Source organism: Bos indicus, chromosome 10, assembly GCF_029378745.1.
Source record: "Bos indicus isolate NIAB-ARS_2022 breed Sahiwal x Tharparkar chromosome 10, NIAB-ARS_B.indTharparkar_mat_pri_1.0, whole genome shotgun sequence".
Lineage (NCBI taxonomy): Eukaryota > Metazoa > Chordata > Mammalia > Artiodactyla > Bovidae > Bos > Bos indicus.
In genome coordinates, this window is record NC_091769.1 from 47,768,738 (window position 1) to 47,784,385 (window position 15,648).

At 44.7% G+C, this 15,648-nt stretch overlaps 2 non-coding genes across 2 annotated transcripts; one reads left to right on the forward strand and one right to left on the reverse strand.

The window, feature by feature from the left end:
* Positions 1-4,654: 4,654 nt before the first annotated feature.
* LOC139185507 (small nucleolar RNA SNORA2/SNORA34 family) lies at positions 4,655-4,786 on the forward strand. Its single transcript, XR_011569087.1, has one exon. It is a non-coding gene; the product is annotated as a small nucleolar RNA SNORA2/SNORA34 family (small nucleolar RNA).
* A 6,959-nt stretch (positions 4,787-11,745) lies between these two features.
* Positions 11,746-11,818, reverse strand: TRNAG-CCC (transfer RNA glycine (anticodon CCC)). The gene has a single exon. It is a non-coding gene; the product is annotated as a tRNA-Gly (tRNA).
* Between the last annotated feature and the right edge of the window lie 3,830 nt (positions 11,819-15,648).

Here is a 15,648-nt window from a genome sequence, read left to right on the forward strand (position 1 = left end):
AGCAAACTCCAAGAGATGGTGAAGGACAGGGAAGCCTGGTGTGCTGCAGTCCATGGGGTCTCAGTCAGACACGACTTGGTGACTGAACACTAACTCAGCAAAGCCAAAAAAAAACCAAAACAAAACTCTGAAGGCAGCTGAGGTATTTACTGCTCTTTGTTATCAGAGCACATCTCTTGGGGATCTAAATGCTGCATTAGTATATAATAGCATACAGTACCATGTTGCAGTAACTGTGATGTTCTCTGAATTTCTGCGTTTCTGGTGGGTCTTCTGTGCCTTGTATAGAGGACTGCCCTAGGGGAATGACTGGTCAGTGATTCCTGCTGGAGAAAACCAGTAGTACTGTTAGGGGAAGCACATTGATTGAAACCGCCCACCCTGGCCAGGCACCATGGTAACCATTTGCGTGAGTTGTTTTATGACAGGAGATCCTGATAAGGAATATAGAACTAATAAGCCACCACCTACCGGAAGAGTTCAGGAAAGGTCTAAAGGAGACACCGCATGTCTGTCCACTTCCCAGAATCCCTCTCACTAGCATTCATCTTGGCTGAGCGATGCGTGCGCCACCAGTAAAGAATGAATTAGAATGATTGGCCAAAGACCACCCGGAAACTAATCCCATCACCACAAAACCCTAGACTGCGAGCCACGCAGCAGAGCAGTTCTCCTGGCTTCCCTTACCCTACTGCTCTCCACCCAGGTGCCCTTTCCCAATAAAATCTCTTGCTTTGTCAGCATGTGTCTCCTCGGACAATTCATTTCCGAGTGTTGGACAAGAGCCCAGTTTTGGGCCCTGGAAGGGGTCTGCCTTCCTGCAACAGTACCGGGAAGAAAACCCAGGATGCCTGCTCTGAGCCCACACCCTGGGATAGCCACCAGAGAGGGGGTTCTTTGAGGGGTTCTATGTCCAGCTGAGCATGGGTGGGCAGGACTATAAGCTAAGTCCTGAGAATAGAAGAGCAGCCCGGAGGCTGAAGCAGCCAACTCTGGTTACAGGGCTGGGCTCACCAAACAATGGTCCTATTGTGCTAAATCTTAGAACATGATAAAAATATAATTTTGAAAGAAATGTTGAGTCTCAGTATTCAGAGCCTCTCATACTAGTGGCAAATTTTCTGTGTTCAATTTTGGCCTCTGACCTCATGCCACTTTTCCATTGTCATGAATCTCCTCTGTTTACTTAAGACATTTTCATACAGCATCTTATTTCTTATTGTTCAGGTACAGTTCTAGGGACTGGAGGTGGGGCTAGCTCTATTCTCTTGGATACTATGTTTTACTGGACGAACAGACAGAAACAAAGACATAAGTATATAGTACATAATAGATGCTATATGAGATGGTTGGACGGCATCACCAACCCGATGAACCTGAGTTTGAGCAAGCTCTGGGGGTTGCTGATGGACAGAGAAGCCTGGTGTGCTGCAGTCCATGGGGTTGCAAAGAGTCAGACACGACTGAGTGACTGAACTGTACTGAACTGATATACTATATTATACCATATCATATCATTCCATACCATATCACATCATGCATACATATATTTTTTGATGTGAACCATTTTTTAAGTCTTTATTGAATTTTTTACAATATTCCGTCTGTTTTATGTTTGCTGTTTTGGCCATGAGGCATGTGGGATCTTGGGTCCCTGATCAGGGATCGAACCTATACCCCCTGCATTGGAAGGTGAAGTCTTAACCACTGGACCACCAAGCAAGTCCCTCATACATACATTTTTTAAAAGTGATGCTGAGTCTCCTCCCTAAGGGAGGAGAGAAGGTGGGGTCAGAGAGGTGTCTCTTACACATTACATCTTTTCTGGCTTAGAGCACGAATTCCCTGCTATGGATGAAAACCTGGACTGGGGAATAAGTTTTCCTTTCAGTAGGAGTCGCACAGGAGGCAGGAAATGTGGGTGAGTTCCTTGAGCGATACTTCTTGCTCTAAGCAAGGGGGGCTGCTGTGTTCCTAATCCCTGAGACTGGCCTGACGGATGCTGGATAATCCATCTGTTGAGCGTGGCTGGCTGGCAGAGAACCATGCTAGCAGTCAGGGCCAGCTCAGTCTCTTCCTATCCCACTCTGACAGCTTATTTATCTTATTCACCTGGGTAACAGTTGTAGCAAAGTGGAGTGTGGGGTCTCTGCCATTAGAGATGACATTATGCTGGACAGCAGAGCCATCCTGTTGTTTAGTGAAAAGACAATGACCCTGGCCTTGCGCTCAGCCAGAGGGACTTCATCTCTGGTGACCTGGCTGGTGATGACTGGGGGATCTGGGGACTCTGATTTAGCAGGGGGCCGGAAAGAGAAGGTGAGGGGTCAAGCAAGTCTAGGTGGTGTTGGCACACAGGAAAGGGCATGGAGAGTGACAGCCAGCAGGTGTGCAGTTACGTTCTGGGACGAGAAAAATGTTTTAGGATGAGAGAGGGGTGACGGTTCCACAACTTTCAGGATATACTAAAAACCACTGAATTGTGCCCTTTTATAGGGTGAATTTTATGGCTTATGAACTTTATCTTTTTTTACACTTATTTTTAAAAATTTTATTGTAGTATGGTTGATTTATTATTGTGCATTCGTCTCAGGTGTACAGCAAAGTGATTCAGTTATACATATAATGTGAAGTAGTAATTATCACAAATAACTTCAAATTCAGCAGAAAGGGGGGAGGAGACTTGATTTCCTGACCTCACCTCTTAATATTCTTCCCATCTCACCACAGCCACCTCTTAATTATGTTATTATGTTACCTTATTTTTCATCAAAGGAAAACATCATAAATTCAAAACCATCTGACTGGTTCTGCTTCAGGGTGCCCAGGGACTTGTGGTTCCACTTTTGTTTATAAGCGAAGTCATTTAATCCCAGCTCAGGCAAAAACAAAAGCAGTGCGCTAACAGGAAGTCACTGCCAACACCTGTACACAAGAGCACAAACACGAATTACCATAAGAACAGCACGTTTCTGAATCATTGGTGTGATGAGTAGGTGAGAAGAAGCCAAACAGGGTCGCAGTATTGCCGAAGGCCTGAGCTGAGTTATGGCTCCCAAACTGTTGAATTGTAGAGAGGCCTAGGCAAGGGGGGCTGCTGTGTTCCTAATCCCTGAGACTGGCCTGACAGATGCTGAGGAATCCATCTCTTGAGCATGGCTGGCTGGCAGAGAACCGTGCCAGCAGTCAGGGCCAGCTCAGTCTGGCCCTGCAATTAAAATCAGGGGGGGAGGGTCTGCAATTAAAATCAGTAACCCCATATCCTAAACACAAAATGACAGCACCACCTTGATAGGAGAGAGAAAGGAAGCACATTGTGCAGAAGGTGGAAGCTTTGAGGGGAGAAAGTAGTCTTCCCCTGGCTTCCTATAACCACAGTAACACCTTGAATCCAGTGGAGGTGGGAAGCCTTACAACCATCGTCCCTTGACTTACTGGGAAGATCAGCAAAGACCGCTCCTGCTTATGCCACTTCCACCTATAAGATCTAAGGATGTCACATGGCCTTCCTGAGCCTCAATTCCTTCATCTGTATAGTGGGGATAGTAATAGTTCATCCCTGGTAAGGTTGATAGAACGGTTAAATGGGATACTGCCTGTGTACCCTGCCTGTATACAACTAAGATATTAAAAATATGGTAGCTTTTCTTGGCCAAGAGGTAGTCAGGAAGGTGCTGTGGTCTGATTTAACAGACAGAGGAACTGCAGCCAGAAAGAGTGATTCATGGCCTTCCAGAGACAGAACTGAATAAACTCCTGTTTTGTGGCCTAGCCTAACACACTGTCAATGTTATCGTAAAGATAATATATAAAAGAGGTAAGAGAGGCAAAACAGAACATGGAGCCTCCCAGAGTCACTTCCCAGAGAACTCATGTTGCAAACTGTCTCCTGCCTTCTCTTTGTGTGTGTGTGTGTGTGTGTGTGTGTGACTGCATCGATTCTTAGTCGCAGCATGCGGGAGCTTGGTGTGGCATATGTGGGATCTTGGTTGCTGCTTGTGGGATCTTTAGTTGTGGCATGTGAACTCTTAGTTTTGGCATGGGGGATCTAGTTCTCTGACCGTGGATTGAACCCAGCCCCCTGGCACTGGGAATGTGGAGTTCTAGCGTCTGGACCACCAGGGAAGTCCCCTGCCTTGTCTTTTGAAATCACATGTCAGATTATGACACAAGTCATGTAAATTCCCCTTTCCTTTCAGGAGAAATTCTGGGCTTGCTGCTGGGACGTTTCAGGCCCTTTTGTCAAGGGCCCAATTCAGCTGGCCAGACTTCCCTCCTGCTTCTTCCCTCAGTCAGTTCTTGGAGTTTCCGGGCCATGTGGGTCACCCTACATGTCTTAGCACAAGTCAGAGCCTCTGTTCAGAACACCCTTTCATCTCCAACTCAACCTTGAAGGTCTGTTTCCATTGCTGCTGCCCCAAGAAGCTTCTTCACTCACTGGGCTTCACTTCACTGTGGTTTCATGGGTGACTCCTCATGCACAAGGACTCTGTGTCTGAAACCCCGTGGATGGGATGGGATGGGATGGGATGAGATGAGATGGGATGAGATGAGATGGGATGAGATGAGATGGGATGAGATGAGATGGGATGAGATGGGATGAGATGAGGTGAGATGAGATGAGAGAATCTTACAATTAAATATCTTAAAGCCGTGGGTCCTGAATCAAGGCTAGCAGTTTGCTAAAGCTGTTGGTTTCAAGCAGGAATATAGAGAAATCTCTTTCTTTGGTCTGTTGGCCTTTCAGAACTTAGGAAATGTAATAGTCAATTCATTAGAAACATCTCAGTCGTTGGTGATACATACAAGCTAACACTTACTTATAGTTGATTAATACTGGAATTCCAAAATTGAGAGCTCTCTGATTTAACTTGCTCATTAGAATGATAATACTGTTAGGTCTAATTACTGCTGCTGCTGCTAAGTCGCTTCAGTCGTGTCCGACTCTGTGCGACCCCATAGACGGCAGCCCACTAGGCTCCTCTGTCCCTGGGATTATCCAGGCAAGAATACTGGAGTGGGTTGCCATTTCCTTCTCCAAAAAATCTATTTACTATCCCCCCGAAATTGCTGTGGGATGATTCTGAACTGTGAGCTCTCTCTGAGTATTATCCTTTTGTATGGTTAGAGTCCTGACTTGTATATTTTAGACTTCATTCAAATTAGAAACTTATATTTACTATTGGGCTGTAAAACATTTTGAGTTCTATATTAGATTGTGAAAGTGCATCCTTATTGCACTTTTGAGACAATCGAGACACTAATTGAGAAATTGGGACACTATTCTCTCTATTGACACAATTGTCTCAATTGGGACACTAATTGAGAAAGTTACTTACTTTCACAGTAAATGCACTTTTTAAATATTATGATCTTCATTATATGAAAGGCATAAATCTTGCCAGATTTCATTTCCCTGGAAAGATATACAAATATTTGGATAGTAAAATGTATCTTTTTAATACAAAGAAAGGAAATTTTTCTTGCTCTTTAGAAAGGAAAACTATTTTTTTTCTATTCTGTTTATTAAATATTTAACCAATTTAAATAAATAACTTAAGGTCTTAAGTGAAACATGGAATTGGAGACACTGAGGTCACAGATCCACCAAAAACCCTTATTTTAATTTTTATACTTAACTAACTAAAATAACAGGAACTATACCATTACTAAACCATTGGTAATATTTTTATACATATTAAGTAATAATTCCTTAGAAATGTTTCAGAATCTGCTTCCCTTGCAGTTTAAGCGAGAAGCTTGTGTGAACATTTATATGCATGCCTAAAGGTATTTTGTCTTCCTTGTCTGATTTTATGACTTGAAACTGGTGGTTCTTGTCATCAGCTCCCACCTTGTCCCCAAAGAAACTCACTTAAATGCATGCCTTAACTCTCCTTCTTCTGAGAAATGGGGGATGTGGTTAAAATACCAGGGTTTACTTTCTTTGTCTTGTTTCAGTTTTTAAAATTTTACTTATTTATTATTTTTGGTTGCACTGCATCTTTGTCACTGCCTACTGGTTTTCACTAGTGGCTAGCGGGGCCTCCTCTCTGCTTGTGGTGTACAGGCTTCTCATCGTGGTGGCTTCTCTTCTTGCGAAGCATGGGCTCTAGGGTGTGCGGGCTTCAGTGGTTGTGGCATACTGGCTTAGTTGCCCCATGGCACGTGGAATCCTCCCAGAGCAGGGATTGCACCTGTGTCCTCTGCAATGGCTGGCAGATTCTTAACCACTGACCACCAGAGACACCTTGTCGTTTTTAATCTCTCCCCAGGATGCATTGTAAATACCTTTACTCCTGACCTGCTATATGGACTATAATTTTTTCTTCTCTCCCTCCCTTTCCCCCAACCTCAATTATATCCAAAGAAGTGACATCTGATCATCTGGGTGCTGAGGAGGTGTGTACAGAAACAAATAATGCATGCAAATACCAAAACTTGGCAAAAGAAGAATGTGTCAATAGGGTGTAATTAATTATCTTATTTGGGGAACAAGATATAGATTTCCTAACAAAAGTTCATCCAGTGAGTGAATGAGTGAATAAATTTGTAAAGATAGAAACAGGATGAATAAAGGGCAGGGTGAACTTGGGCTTGAAGAACAAGAATAATGACTGCTTTTATTTGGTTCAGGGCAGGAAGAACTGCAAAGGCATGAGCCTGTTTGGGGTAGATGATACCATGTTTACAAGTGACAAAGAGAAAACGCACCTGTTTTTTAACTTTGCCATTCTATCAAGGTTAATGACCAACACAATGCAAAACATGGGGAACAGGAAATGGAAGCCCAAGGGGGAAGGAATGGAAAAAAAAAAAAACACCTGTTTTGAATAAGTTCATATCCTGATTCAGTCAAATTGCAGGTAAATGGACTAGAATGCCTGTCAGTCATCTCTGAGGAATTATGAAAAACAGGAAGTATGGAAAGGCTCAAGGTAAGAAAACACTGCTCTAGACCCAGCCAACCCAGGCCAGGGCCCCCATCCCCAGGCCTCTGGCTTCAGCCTTCCAGCCTCAGCTCCCTAGTAAGTGCCTTCTGTGTCCCCCTTCACACCCCAGGCCCCAAGGACCCAGACCTGGGGTGGGAGCTGCCTCCCTCCTGGTGAAAGTCTTGCCACTGCCCAGCTCTCAGGCATGCTGGCCAGGTATGGCTGGGCTCCTGCAGGCCTCTGCCCACCGTGGGCCCAGTATCCCCCAAGGCCTGTGGGCCCCCAGGTGCTGCCTGCCTCCCCCAGGGAGCTTCTCAGCCCCATGTTGGCCTGGGACGCTGCCTGGGCAGTCCATGCTGGCCAAGGCCAGCCAGCCGGTGCCACCTGCTCCTGTTCCATTGGCCCCAGGCTCTGGCAGCTCCCCACTGACCTCCTGCCTCCACCCTGTGATTGAGCTCTGCATGTTCCACTAACCCATGTAGGTGGCGGGTGGAGGAGCCCGGCTTTGGCTGCCTTGGAGGGCAGAAAACTAAGCTGACCATGGTGGGCCTGCCATGCTTGCCCCAATAAAAGCAATTCCAACCTCAAAAGAAAAAAAAAGAAAGAAAGAAAACACTGCTCTAATTGTCAAAAAAGGAAAGGAGGTAGAATCAGGACTTAACCTGGCAGCCCAGTGGTTAGGACTTCATCTTTTAATGCAGGGGGTTTGGATTAGATTCTGGGTCAGGGAGCTAAGATCCTACATACCTTTTGGCCAAAAAACCAAAACATAAAACAAAAGCAATATTGTAGTAAATAAAGACTTAAAAAAAAAAAAAGGAAAGAAGGTAGAATCTAGAAGCTCCTTAGGGAATTAAGTGAATGTTTTGTGAATTCTTAGTCAAGCAAGTAGAAATTTACCAAGAGCCAGCAGTAGCTCGCTGTAAATCATACCCAGCGATTTTTTATTTCCCCTTCCAATGGGACTATTGGTCGATCAGATCGGGGGTATGTATGTAGCAGGTATGGTGTATCTGGACTGTAAAGAGCCACTAAATTTATAAAATGAAGAAATGCCGATTGAGTTAGGAGAGAGATTAATCTGTGACTTTTTAAAAGACGGAATCTAAAACATTATTGATTGAAGAATGGGTGACAGAATGGAAGAAAGCCTCTAAATACATTCTGAAAAGCTTTGGTCTTTAACAGTCATGTTCAGTGTTCATATCAGCGACTCAGATTCACACTATACATCTTAATCGAATTTGAGATTTATAGAAAGACAAATGATAGTGAGTTTGATGGTAGAATTAGGGCCCAAAATAATTTCAGCAAGGTGGAACAGCTGCCTGATGTCATCAAGGTGGAATGTCATGGATGGAAATGTACAATCTTGCAACGATTGATGAGTATAGGAGAAGATCTGGGACACCCCTGGTTAAGGCTCCGTGCTCCCAAGGCAGGGGGCCTGGGTTCAATGCCTGGTCAGGGAACCAGCTCCCACATGCCACTACTAAGACCCGGCACAGCTAAAAAAATTAAAAAAAAAGAAAAAAGACTGCTTTTGCTTAAAAAAAATGAAATACAGGAGAAGACCTATGGGAAAATGAAGTCGTTTTCATAAATCTGGGTAAGAAGATCAGGACTAGAAATGCATGAAAACATTGGTGTGGTCTTTCTGATGATGAGGGCTGTCTGGCAGTGAAAAGAGGTGGTACTCTCCCTATCACTGGAGCTATGAGAGCAACCAGGCTGAAGAACCCGCTATAGACAGTGATTTCCTGGACTGAATAAGGGTTGCTGCGTTCAGTGACCTCTAGGGGGCGCCAGGGCCAGGCCCTGTAGACAGGGGTCCTCTCCCAGGCTGGCTAAGCAGGCACCAGCCACAGGGAGGAAGGCAGCAGAGGGGGCTGGAAGGGCAGACTTCCCGGGTTCCAGGCCCTCTCCTCGCTGCATGTTCTGTCCTCCAGCCCACTGTGGGATTGCCCCTTAGTGCCCATGAATTTCAGGGCAGGCGGTTCTGACAGTTTTGGTCACTGTGTTTTTCTTGTCCCTGAAGCTGTCTTCTTTAACCATTAGGACACCGGTGGAGTTGGGACCAGAGCAAAAGTGAGCGGGAGCAGGAGGTCATGAGACAGTTGGGGCCACCATATGGGCAGAGTGCATGGGATGCACAGGTGGTCTGTTGGCCTAAGGGACCAATATGGGGCAGCCATCGGCAGAGGGGACGGCTGACCACGAGCTGGCAGAGCCTGATCTGTGTTAACGTGTGAGGGTGACGGTAATGGAAAGAATGAGACAGGAGGGAATTGCGAGGTAATTACTCCTTGACAGCCAGATAAGGAAAATGAGATAATCCGCAGCAGTGGGGACAGTGATGAGTGCTTATGAGCTTTAAAGGCAGAGAGCCTCAGGGTTGAATCTTGGCTCTGCCCCTAGTCAACTGTGTGTCATTTAACCCCTTGAGCCTCTCTTTCCTCTCTAGTCTGAAGGGCACAGTATACCAGCTCTCGTGTTGTCAGAAAGAATAATGGAGTCTCAGGCCTGATTGAAAGCATGTGCCTAGCATGGAGGGAGTCTTTTGGTCTTGTTTTGTTTTCTGGCCTTGTCCTACAGCATGTGGGATCTTAGTTCCCCAACCAGGGATCAAACCCGTGCCCCCTGCAAAGGAAGCGTGGAGTCTTAACCACTGGGCCACCAGGGAAATCCACAGAGGGAATCTGGAAAGGAAGTTCATCTGGGCTCTTCTCCTTTCCCTGGCTTCTATGTTCTCCTTTTTTCTTTTTCATTTATTTTCTCAACCGTGGTAGACTGGCCAAAGCCAGTGCGCTATTTCTAAGCAGGGTTGGGGCAAACACTCCCGTAAGAAACCTGACAAGGACGGTGGGTGGGTCCAGGGTTGACAGCTCCATGGCTGGCGGATCAAGGCCACTAGTTGTCCTTCCAGGGCCATTAATTTAATAGAATATCTCCTTGTGCAAGAGATGAAATATCATCTCCAGAAAAATGGTGGTTGTACCAAACAAGCCCCCTACCCCTCAAGAAAGCTGCCTGGAGCTCCAGGGGTGTTAGTGCAAATGAGATTGGTTTGTGTTTCCTATTCACATGGGCTTCCCAGGTGGCACAGTGGTAAAGAATCTGCTTGCCAATACACGAGACACAAGTTTGATCCCTGGAGTAGGAAAGGTCCCCTGGAGTAGGAAGTGGCAACCCACTCTGGTATTCTTGCCTGGAGAATCCCATGGACAGAGGAGCCTGGTGGGCTACAGTCCATGGAGTCACAAAGATTTGCGTGTGACTGAGTGAGCACACACATATGCACATGGCAAGTCATGCTTAGACACTAACCATCTTCCTTGTGGCAGCAACCATTTAGGCCAAATTTCTTGCCCTTCCATGTCCTCTCTCTTCTCAGACTATCCCCATATTCCTTGCCTGGTGGACAGCAGTGCAACTCCTCTGCTTTCCTCCACTCATGAACATTCTCTGTTCATACTGAGTTGGCCAAAAGGTTTGTTACATAAGATGTTATGGAAAACCCAAACAAACCTTTAGGCCAACTCAATATTTTGAGGAGTATCTTGGAAAAAATACACCCATGTTTTGAAGAAACAAAACCTTAAATCCAAATGGATGCATGGGAGTCAACCTTCCCAGTGTGAGAAAACACATCACAACAACACTGGTTATGTGCTGCAATTAATGATGGAGAGCTTCCTTTACACTCCATACAAGCCTTATGTCTTCCATTTTCGGGGCACTCACAGGGCCAGACTACTTATACATGAAGTCATAAAATTGCCCCCTGCAAAATGAGAAGGGTGTGGCAAGCTATTTAGAAACAATGGAGAAAAGCAGAGAGAAGCTAACGAGATTCTAGGCACTTTGCAGGTTTCTGGGGACCAGAGCATAGTCACTCTAGCCCTGGGGAGCCCTAGTCAGCCTGACCCTGAGTGTCTGATGGTGAGCCTGGGTCCTGGCTGAGGGCAGGCCTTGAAGAGCTGGTGGGTGGGTATAGGTATATCATGTGCCATTGTTTGACCACCTTCTCTACAAGTCACAGACTTGACTATTGGCACGTCAGTTGTTAGATGGTTTTTATTGTTGTTTTTTAACACACATTTCTCCAGTGATTTTTTTTTTCTTTTAAAGAATGGATTTTGAAGAGAAAAAAAATTGGGGGCAGAGATGTATAGGATAGAAAATATTGATTAAATGGAAATGTAAGCTGTCTTGCTAACTGTTTTATAACTACAACAAACTAGTACAGAGAATGCCCTGTACAAGACAATAAAATTTCAAAGATCGAGCCATTCTCTTAGGCAGAACTGAAGATTTCGGTCTTGGGTATTTGGAATTTAGCCTGCAGTCCTTGTGTTCGGATGGATAACAGGGTGCGTGGGGCACAGTCCATGCTCTGATTTGAACAGAAGAAGGGCCACTTGGCACAGGTAGAAATAGATGAAGCGTGGGTTTCTTGTGTCATGTAATTACAGTTGTTCCTCCCCATGATGCAGCGTCAGGTGGGGCTGGACTTACTGTCAAACCCCTTGACGTCATACTTCTTCCTCTAACCTGGCAACAGGAGCTCAGTGACCCTCCTACCCACATGTCTCCTTAAATTGTTAAAAATGTATCTCTTTAGAGAAGGAACTCTAGCTCTGCCAAGTATTTCCTATCTCCTCACTAGCTCAGCTTCCTGAGAGAAACCCCACTTTCCCTCCAACACAGTCTCTGTTGGTTTGGGTTTTTTTTTTTTTAATGTTTATTTATTTGGCTGCATTGGGTCTTATTTATAGGATGCAGAATTTTTAGTTGCAAATGTAGGATCTAGTTCCCTGACCAGGGATCAAACCTGGGCCCCCTGCATTGGGAACGCAGAGTCTTAGCCACTGGACCACCAGGGAAGTCCATATAGTCCCTGCTTTTTGCTGAGCTAGTTGGAGAAGATTTCTGTTCTTTTTGCCTAAAGGAAAAGGCGTCTGAACAAAGAGGATGGTGCACAGTTGCTTCCTGAGCCTGGGGCAGCAAAAAGATGCCTGTGGGTAGGAGGGGGAAATTGACTTCACTGAAGCAGCACTAGAAAACCCTTTGAAATAGCTGAGGTGTGGACAGAGGTAGAATTTGTTAATGCCAAGTTTGATCATCATTCCTTTGTTCCATGACTAGAAAATGTGGGTTGACCCTTTAACCACAGGGTTCCATAACTATCATTGGAAATGCTTTTCATCTTGTTTTCCTGTTTACCACACCTCAGCTCAGCAGAGAGAAAACAGCCTATCAGTGACATTCATATTAACGTAGGTCAAAGAGACATGTGAGTAATGTTTGGCTCTAGGAAAGAATGTACAATAATGATGAGAGGGATGTGAGTAAATTATTCTGACAGTGACTCAGTCATTCCACTGCCCCACATGAATCATTTGTAGAGGCCAAACAGGTATTAATACAGAAATGTGTCCCAAACACAGGGACAGATTTGACATTCTGTAATAACTCTCTTTGTCATTGATGGTCCAAAACAGATGAGTTTTGGAACATGTAATTTTATTGCTGAAATCAATCAAGGCTGGCCTCGAGCCAGGGCTTAGAATAGCTGTTGCAACTGTCTGGCAGATGGAGAGATGGTTGCCTCAGGCCTCTTGGGCTTGCCCTTCTGTTGGCCCAGACTCAAACCTGGTCCCCAACCCTCTATCTTCCATCCCAGCCCATGGATGCTGAATCCCTTCCCCACATCACTGAGGGTCACAGCTCAGACTCAGCGTCACCACATGTTGGTGTGATGTAGCTTGGCCTCTCTTTCTCAGAAAGTAAACCAAACCAAATAAACCATTATTTTTCCATGGCCCACAGCACAGTCTGAGTCATAAAGGCCACCAGTCATTTTGAGAATTTTCTCCCTCCTTTGGGAAAGGATTTCAGGCTTGGCTATGTGCTGACATCTGTCACTGCCCTTATTGTGGGGCACTAGGAACCTCCTGGAACTCTGGTGTCTTGTTAAGAGCACTGACCAAGGAGGCTGAAGTTAAAGGTTCTCATTGTAGTGGTGCCATGAATGGGCTGTGTGAGCCGGGCAGGACTCCACATTTCTCTGGGCCTTATTCCTCCAACTATATTGGGCTCAATTTAGGCAGGGATCGGGGTCCTGCAGAGATGCTTCAATTCAGTTCAGTCGCTCAGTCGTGTCCGATTCTTTGTGACCCCATGAACCGCAGCACGCCAGGCCTCCCTGTCCATCACCAGCTCCTGGAGTTTACCCAAATTCATGTCCATTGAGTCGGTGATGCCATCCAACCATCTCATCTTCCGTCATCCCCTTCTCCTCCTGCCCTCAATCTTTCCCAGCATCAGGGTCTTTTCAAATGAGTCAGCTCTTCGCATCAGGTGGCCAAAGTATTGGAGTTTCAGCTTCAACATCAGTCCTTCCAATGGACACCCGGGACTGATTTCCTTTAGGATGGACTGGTTGGATCTCCTTGCAGTCCAAGGGACTCTCAAGAGTCTTCTCCAACACCATGGTTCAAAAGCATCGATTCCTCAGCACTCAGCTTTCTTTATAGTCCAACTCTCACATCCATACAGGACTACTAGAAAAACCATAGCCTTGACTAGATGGACCTTTGTTGACAAAGTAATGTCTCTGCTTTTTAATATGCTGTCTAGGTTGGTCATAACTTTCCTTCCAAGGAGTAAGTGTCTTTTAATTTCCTGGCTGCAATCACCATCTGCAGTGATTTTGGAGCCCCAAAAAATAAAGTCAGTCACTGTTTCCCCATCTATTTCCCATGAAGTGATGGGACCAGATGCCATGATCTTCGTTTTCTGAATGTTGAGCTTTAAGCCAACTTTTTCACTCTCTTCTTTCACTTTCATCAAGAGGCTTTTTAGTTCTTTTTCACTTTCTGCCATAAGGGTGGTGTCATCTGCATGTCTGAGGTTATTGATATTTCTCCCAGCAATCTTGATTCCAGCTTGTGTTTCTTCCAGTCCAGCGCTTCTCATGATGTACTCTGCATATAAGTTAAATAAGCAGGGTGACAATATACAGCCTTGACGTACTCCTTTTCCTATTTGGAACCAGTCTGTTGTTCCATGTCCAGTTCTCACTGTTGCTTCCTGACCTGCATACAGGTTTCTCAAGAGGCAGGTCAGGTGGTCTGGTATTTCCATCTCTTGAAGGATTTTCCACAGTTTATTGTGATCCACATAGTCAAAGGCTTTGGAATAGTCAATAAAGCAGAAATAGACGTTTTTCTGGAACTCTCTTGCTTTTTCAATGATTCAGGGACTCTGCAAACTCTTGAGTCAAATTTCATTAAAATATGAAAGTGGCTTTAAACAAGAATAAAAGACAGAATGATCAAACAGATCCAGTGTAATTTTAACCATAGGAGATATGAGCATATGAATATATATTTACATGTGAACTTTTTTTGTAGCCCTGGGAAAAATCTTGTCGAAACATCTCAGCCATGCATATATTGAAATCTCTTGTAGATGTGTATTGATCTGGAAGCTTGTCACTCCTTGCTGGTCTTGTATGAAGGTCAAGGCTGTGCATGTGTCTTAGCACAGCTGTGTGGACCTCACTGGATTGAAGGCTGGGCCAAGTGCAAATGCATCATTACAGAGTTATTCTCACCTAGGTGATAACTTGATAACTAGTGAATTACGAACATGTTACAACATGAAAAATTATGTTATCGATAATAAGCAACGATTGTCCATTCTTGGTGCTGATGGATATATATATATATATATATATGGATAGATAGATAGATATACACACACACATGGATATATACATATATGTATATATATCTTCAAGCTTTCAGTTTAGTTCAGTTCAGTCGCTCAGTCCTGTCTGACTCTTTGTGACCCCATGAACTGCAGCACGCCAGGCTTCCCTGTCCATCACCAACTCCCAGAGATTACTCAAACTCATGTCCATCGAGCCAGTGATGCCATCCAACTATCTCACCCTCTGTTGTCCCCTTCTATTCCTGCCTTTAATCTTTCCCAGCATTAGGGTTTTTCCAGTAAGTCAGTTCTTCACATCATGTGGCCAAAGTATTGAAGCTTCAGCTTCAGCATCAGTCCTTCCAATGAATATTCAGGACTGATTTCCTTTAGGATTGACTGGTTTGATCTCCTTGCAGTCCAAGGGACTCTCAGAAGTCTTCTCAAGGGTCTATTGAACACCACAGTTCCAAAGCATCAATTCTTTGGCGCTCAGCTTCATTTATGGTGCAACTCTCACATCCATACATAACTACTGGAAAAACTATAGCTTTAACTAGATGGACCTATACAAGCTTTAGGGATGTTTTTCTCAAAGTGTCTCCCAAGACTGACAGAAGAGCTGTTAAAAGACTGGGACCATTAACAACATGCAGCCCAGTTTCTTAGATCCTGAACAACTCAAACAACAAGTTATTGAAGATGATAGAAAATGTAACTGTCATCTAATGTCCTAATTTCAACACAATCTTCTTGTTCATACATTTTTGGGTTATAATGAGCAAAGGTTATACAATTGCACTGAAAATTTTTATATTGATGAAATAGGATATGTTCCTGTTTTATAAATATCAGGATCCAGGGTAAGATTTCGTTTGAAAGAAGAGAGATGGTTCCTTCTAGAAATGTCTGCACTCTCCTGGGGGGATGATCCTTCCTACCTTACACTGCCCTTCCAACCAAGGCCACCCCATAAGAGGAGGACACCTATCTGGTG